The sequence below is a fragment of the Magnolia sinica genome, chromosome 11 (genome assembly GCF_029962835.1).
Source record: "Magnolia sinica isolate HGM2019 chromosome 11, MsV1, whole genome shotgun sequence".
Classification (NCBI taxonomy): Eukaryota; Viridiplantae; Streptophyta; class Magnoliopsida; order Magnoliales; family Magnoliaceae; genus Magnolia; species Magnolia sinica.
Window position 1 is genome coordinate 25,677,777 of NC_080583.1, and position 5,732 is coordinate 25,683,508.

At 35.9% G+C, this 5,732-nt stretch overlaps 1 long non-coding RNA gene across 4 annotated transcripts; it reads right to left on the bottom strand.

The window, feature by feature from the left end:
- Window positions 1-487: 487 nt before the first annotated feature.
- Window positions 488-4,282, bottom strand: LOC131218970 (uncharacterized). 4 transcript variants are annotated; one of them, XR_009157934.1, is made up of 5 exons: window positions 2,398-4,282; window positions 1,814-1,885; window positions 1,317-1,430; window positions 833-876; window positions 488-735 (listed from the first exon to the last, which is right to left on the bottom strand). It is a non-coding gene; the product is annotated as an uncharacterized LOC131218970 (long non-coding RNA). The 4 variants fall into 4 exon arrangements; XR_009157937.1 differs by having other exon boundaries at window positions 833-971; XR_009157935.1 differs by having other exon boundaries at window positions 488-971.
- Between the last annotated feature and the right edge of the window lie 1,450 nt (window positions 4,283-5,732).

A 5,732-nucleotide genomic window follows, 5' to 3' on the forward strand; every position in this document is an offset into this window, starting at 1 on the left:
TAGTACCTCAGTTTTGAAAAATACAATAATCATTACTGGAAACTGTTAATAAATCCATATTAAGTAAATATAAAACATGGAGTAAAAACAATTCAATGACAAATAGAACTGCAAAGCAGCCCATATCCAATTTTTTTGGTGGCACATATTAGAAAACAATGTTACTGATCTTATGAAGGCATGTACGTTGCATTTGGATGCCCAAGTGAGCTGAATTGTGAACAATCAGTTTAATCAAGAGGATATGACGAATGGGATTTGTTGTTTTTTTGAATCTGTTGAACTAATAGTCACCTTATCCAAATTCAAAAAAAAATAAAAAAATCTTTCAATGCCAAATATAACCATCAGATTGTAAAACTCATAGAATTCATGTTTACCGCTGCTTTAAATTCTTTACAACTACAAAATCAAATTAAAAGACCAGCTCTTCCAGTATGAATCGGAATAAAACACTGTCATGAACTCTAGATTTCTGGTTCACATTACTATATCAGATTTCTAATTTCCTGCTTGCTCAATCTCATGTATGTGAAGAACACCCCATGGTATGATCTTGACTAGTGGCATATGCACAAGGCAGCTCATGAACATGCCAGACATCTGCCAGCGTGGCAAATTGGTTACTTAAGGAGAGCAGTACATGCTTTCTCCACACCTCCAAATCTAGATGTAGGTTGACTTCAACAAATACTTTGAGCCAGTTGTGTAATCAAAAGAATCCAACAAGTATCTCTGCTACCAAAAAGAACAAAATAAATAAATAAACATATATTGGAGTAGTTGGAACATTGTATTAAAGAAATTGAATGGCCAAGAGAAAAAACGATACTATGATTTGGGACATGAAATCACTTTCCATTGGTTCGGGTGCCTCTGCAACATTCGTAAACCTCGGTCAGAAGAAATTAGTATAGAAAGAGAAAACAAATTACAATTGTAACCATGAAGGGGACCTTGCAATTACAAACCTGCAGAAACCAATAATACAAGCCAAAAGTTCACCAATTTCAATTGGGTTTTGCTTGTGTTAGAAGCAGTAAAGGAGTTAACCGAATGAACGAAAAGATGATACCAAACAAAATGCCAGCAATTCTCAGAAAATTGAAAGTTTCAATTCAGTTTCAACAATCCAGAAACTTGTTGGGTTGAAACTACTAATACTCCAAGTAAATCATCAACTTGGAATGTTTTACCAGCTTTTTAAATAGGTCAACTCAGCCAAGCTCAGGCCACACATTTTTTGAACAATGTATAAAAGAAAATCTAAACAGCAATATGCCAGGACTACAACACTTCTTGTTTGAATATCATACCTTTCAAATTTTCTATTGAACAACTTGTCAGTGGTGTGGCAATGCTTATATCCTTCCAGCACATCTATCTCTGCTAATTCTGAATTATCTCTCTTTGTTCACAAACAGGGCAGGCTGTTATTACAGAAAAATATGGCTCGGTTGGATGCAATGTTAGTGATGATATACATGGATCAAGGAGGAAAACTTACACTTACATATCTTATCAAATTCTGTGAAGGTTCATCCCTGAAACAGTCGTTGTTCCTCTTTCCATTAATGATCTCCAGCAGTAAGACCCCAAAGATAAAGACATGATTTCACTGAGAAAAGCCCATCCATTGCATACTCTGGAGACATATAAGTTTCATTGTGATGAAATAAATTTGAAGATACACAATGTATGATCAGAGTACATTTAGTCTTCTTAGGTTCTTAATATGGTGACCTAATGAGATGATGGGCCCCACTGTGGATGGCTCATGGCCTGAAAAACTCCCAAGTAGGAAAATTCTAACCTTTCAACTAGTGACCAGAAAGAAAATTCTTAAACCGCTGTCCCCAGTCCAATAAAACCCTCCTCGTGTAATCTGCATTAGACTTCCTCGATCTAATCAAGGAAGAGTGTGATGTGATGTAAAACATTGACATAGATCTTCCCCAAAAAATTCTAAAATTTGATTTTCTCCAATTGATTGTGAGTTATGACATATCCTTCCATCTAATCATACAGCTGTCAGGAATAAAATAAGAGAGCTAGAAAAAAAATCAAAAGCAAGCTTAGAAGGAATTTTATAAAAACTTTTAAAATAATTCAAGTACTAAAAGTATAAGAAACATTGCAAGAAATATAGACATTTCACAATATATATATATATATATATATATATATATATATATATATATATATATATATATATATATATATATATATATGAATTTTTGTATGATCTAAAATCTAGGGGCATAGGACATTGCCCCATTTTATTTTTACGTATATATAGAGAAAATTTCAAATCCACCTGAAGCAATTAAAAAATACATTAAGACTATACTGCTTCCAAACCATAAAGAAATATTGGATATGAAAAGAGAATTTTACCCAAATACCATAAAGGAAGCAGAACTCTAGAAATCTCAACTCAGTTCAAAGGCCCACTTAATAATTGATCCGAGATTGGTTAATTTTTGGAGAATGGATCCATTTGCAACCCTATAAAATGGGCAGATTCTTGAATCGTCAATGTCCAATGCTACCTTAGGTTCGTTTCTAGGCAAATCAACATGAAAAATCAAACATGTTATGACCATGTTACTCCATTTGGGAACAGTAAAATAACATATGATCCCCCTATTATGTCAAGCAACATACTAGCATATTACTCCAATACGATTAGGTCTTGCTTGAATACCACTATTAAGAACTCACTCATACAATAGGACCTAAAAGGTCGTAACTGCATTGTTTCAGTTGAAACAAAGATTGCAAACTCGTAAATGACAAGATTTGCTTCTTCTTCTTTTTTTCCCTTCCTACATCCACAATCAGTACAAGAAGGAAAGAATGGGAAATAACTTTAAACATTTTCTATTTTATAGTTATCATAGGCATGACTCTATCCTACCTGCTTGCAATGCACTTAAAATTGGTCACACACACACACACACACACACACACACACACACACACACACACACACACACACACACACACACACACAGAGCAGCCACTTGGCAGCTACAATGTATATCGAATTCAATCATACAAAAAGGCAAGAAGAGAAGAAAAAGATGAATGAATCACCGTGAAGTCCAACTATTTAGGAAGCACTACAAAGTTTGCTCTTACTACTACAAGTTCAGAATATGAGTAGAGCTTCGCTTAAGGAAAAGTAAATAAATGACCCTTACCGACGATGTATGCTGGATGAAAATAGAAACCCGCTGGCAACATCCATCTTTCTTGTAGTGATTTAAACATGAGAAACCAACTTGTGAAATTCAAAGTGTTATAGATTCAAATATAATTTTTCATGTTTAGTTATGCAAAGTAGCTTGAACCATTCACTTTGCTGTGATGGTTTTAACAATTTTCATCATTATGAAGTTTTTAATTCAAAGTTCTCAGATTTTGAAATGATTGAGTTGCACTAATCATTGCACTCCAGGTGATCAAATTCCTCTCAGGAATTTCATCAAACACCCCACGTGCATACCCAATCTCTTCAGATTTTGCATAGAAATTCAACAACCTTTTTTGCAGGCTTGAGTTAAGCTTGTTGAGGAAAACATGCGAATGGATTTGCAGGTCTTCTTTGAGTTTTTTTGAAGACTCATGCTATGTGCCTGATCTAGTTTCTTAGTTTAAAAATAAAAAAATAAAAAAAGAAGGGAGAAGCCTAAATACTCCATAGAAACCACCACTGGAAATGTGAAATATCCATAGAAACCTCCTTTAAAAGTAGAAAATATGAAACCTAAGCAAAAAATATAAACAACACACCCAAATCTACTGATTTGAAAAGAACCTCCAATAAATACCCTTAGAAATCCCAAGCAAGAAACTAAATCATCAGAAAATAAACAAAACAAATGTGAGATTTCCCAAAACAGAATGAAATCCTCTCCTAAAATCATCACAAACAGAGATCGAACAAATTAGGGCCGAAAAAGATAAAATAACGAAAGAGAAAGTGAAAGTTACTTTTTGAGATCTACAGAGATATAGATAGATAGATAGAGAAAGTGAGAGAGAGAGAGAGAGTTCACTTCTCAATGCAGACGCCACACTAGGTCCAGCATCCAATGCTGAGAGAGAGAGAGAGAGAGCGTCAGGGGTAGTGAGAGGGAGAGAGTCGAGAGAGGGGAGCAAAAGAGGGTTAGGGCTTTTTGGTACGGTATTTATACTTGATCGCTAACTGACGCCCCATTTTAATTAGCGCCGCTAATTAGCCAAATACATCGTCGGCTAATCCTGCTTTTGTTGTAGTGACATAATAATTGAAGCATTTTCTTAGCATTACCTTTGATAGGTCAGATCTGGATTGCATGGTTATCATTTAGTTTATCTTAGCAATTTTATATTGATGAATTCACAAATCTAAGGAGAATATGGAGGAAAGCACATGATGGACAAAGTGAATGTTCTTCACAAGTCATGGTGGGACCCACAAATGACTTTGTAGAATAAATTTATTTTAGAAACGTTTTGAAGGACTGGTCTCCTCTCTCTTACAAAGAATTTTCATATAATCTTTTATCGGACAGGTCTGGCCCACCTGATGCGTTGACAAGCCTGTTTTTCAGGCTAGGCCATCTACAAGTTGGGGCCCACCTAATGTCGAGTTAACATGTGGACAAGTGTATTTGGAATTAGCAAATCTCACTTTTCAGGGTGAGAGATAAGGTGGACCCATAGACATCATTAAAGATGGAGGCTCGCTTGCCTTCATTAATCTCAACCATACACGTATGTGTGGAATGTGTCTTCAGATGGGCCAGAACAGTATGTGACAAATCCCCAACAAAAAAATCCTAATGGATAAAAGCCTCCTTAGCTAGGGCCATTGAGATGAAATTGGTCCATCTACTAATGAGGGCTGAAAACCTAATTTATTTTAACTCAAAGCTTAAATCCCATGGTTTGGCATCTGCTTTAGCCACCCATGGAATCTTAGAAGCCAGTTGGTCGCAAGGCCTAATGTGGAAGTGTTGTTGCGAGATGGGCACCTAGTCATAAATTTTTTACCAAGCAATCATGAGATTTTCCATTTCAAATATGATTGGCAAAACATGATTCATATATCTGATGTTGAGTAGCTGGAAATATTTTAATCTCTCCAAGAATCACAATGTTTATGTGTATGGATGCATCATATTAGGTCACTCTACTTGCCTTAGCTGCTCATGCTTCTGACCCCAGTGAAGCTGAAGTTTGAGATTTCTCACGTCTCTTGCTAGAAAGGTTAGGGTTTCTTTTTTATAGGTCACAGATTTTTTTATAAGAAAGATCTTGAAACATTATAGAAGTGAGGAAGCATTCCGCCAACCTTTGTTCTAAATGTCTTCTAAAGTTAAATTGGCTCAGTTTCGGTGGACAATCCAGGCAAGTCATGTAGCAAACCAGATTGTTTGATTGATTTGAGACCTGGGACAAGTCAGGGTGAGTCATACCAGTTTTTGTCTCCAAGAGAGTCACAGTATGAGCCGCAAGCCATTAGGTTCTTCAAATGTAATGGTAAATGAAAATCTTAACTTAGAATCTTGTTTCCAATCATAAAAATAAACGAAAGTCTCCAAGGTTACTTATGTCCATTCTGATGTAGAGTGGTCGGGAACAGTTACATGGCCAAGACGGATAAAAAAGGGCCCGGTCGACAACAGAAGTGATCCAGACCGTCGGACCTTAAATTGGGCGTATCTCGTAATCCGGAATGA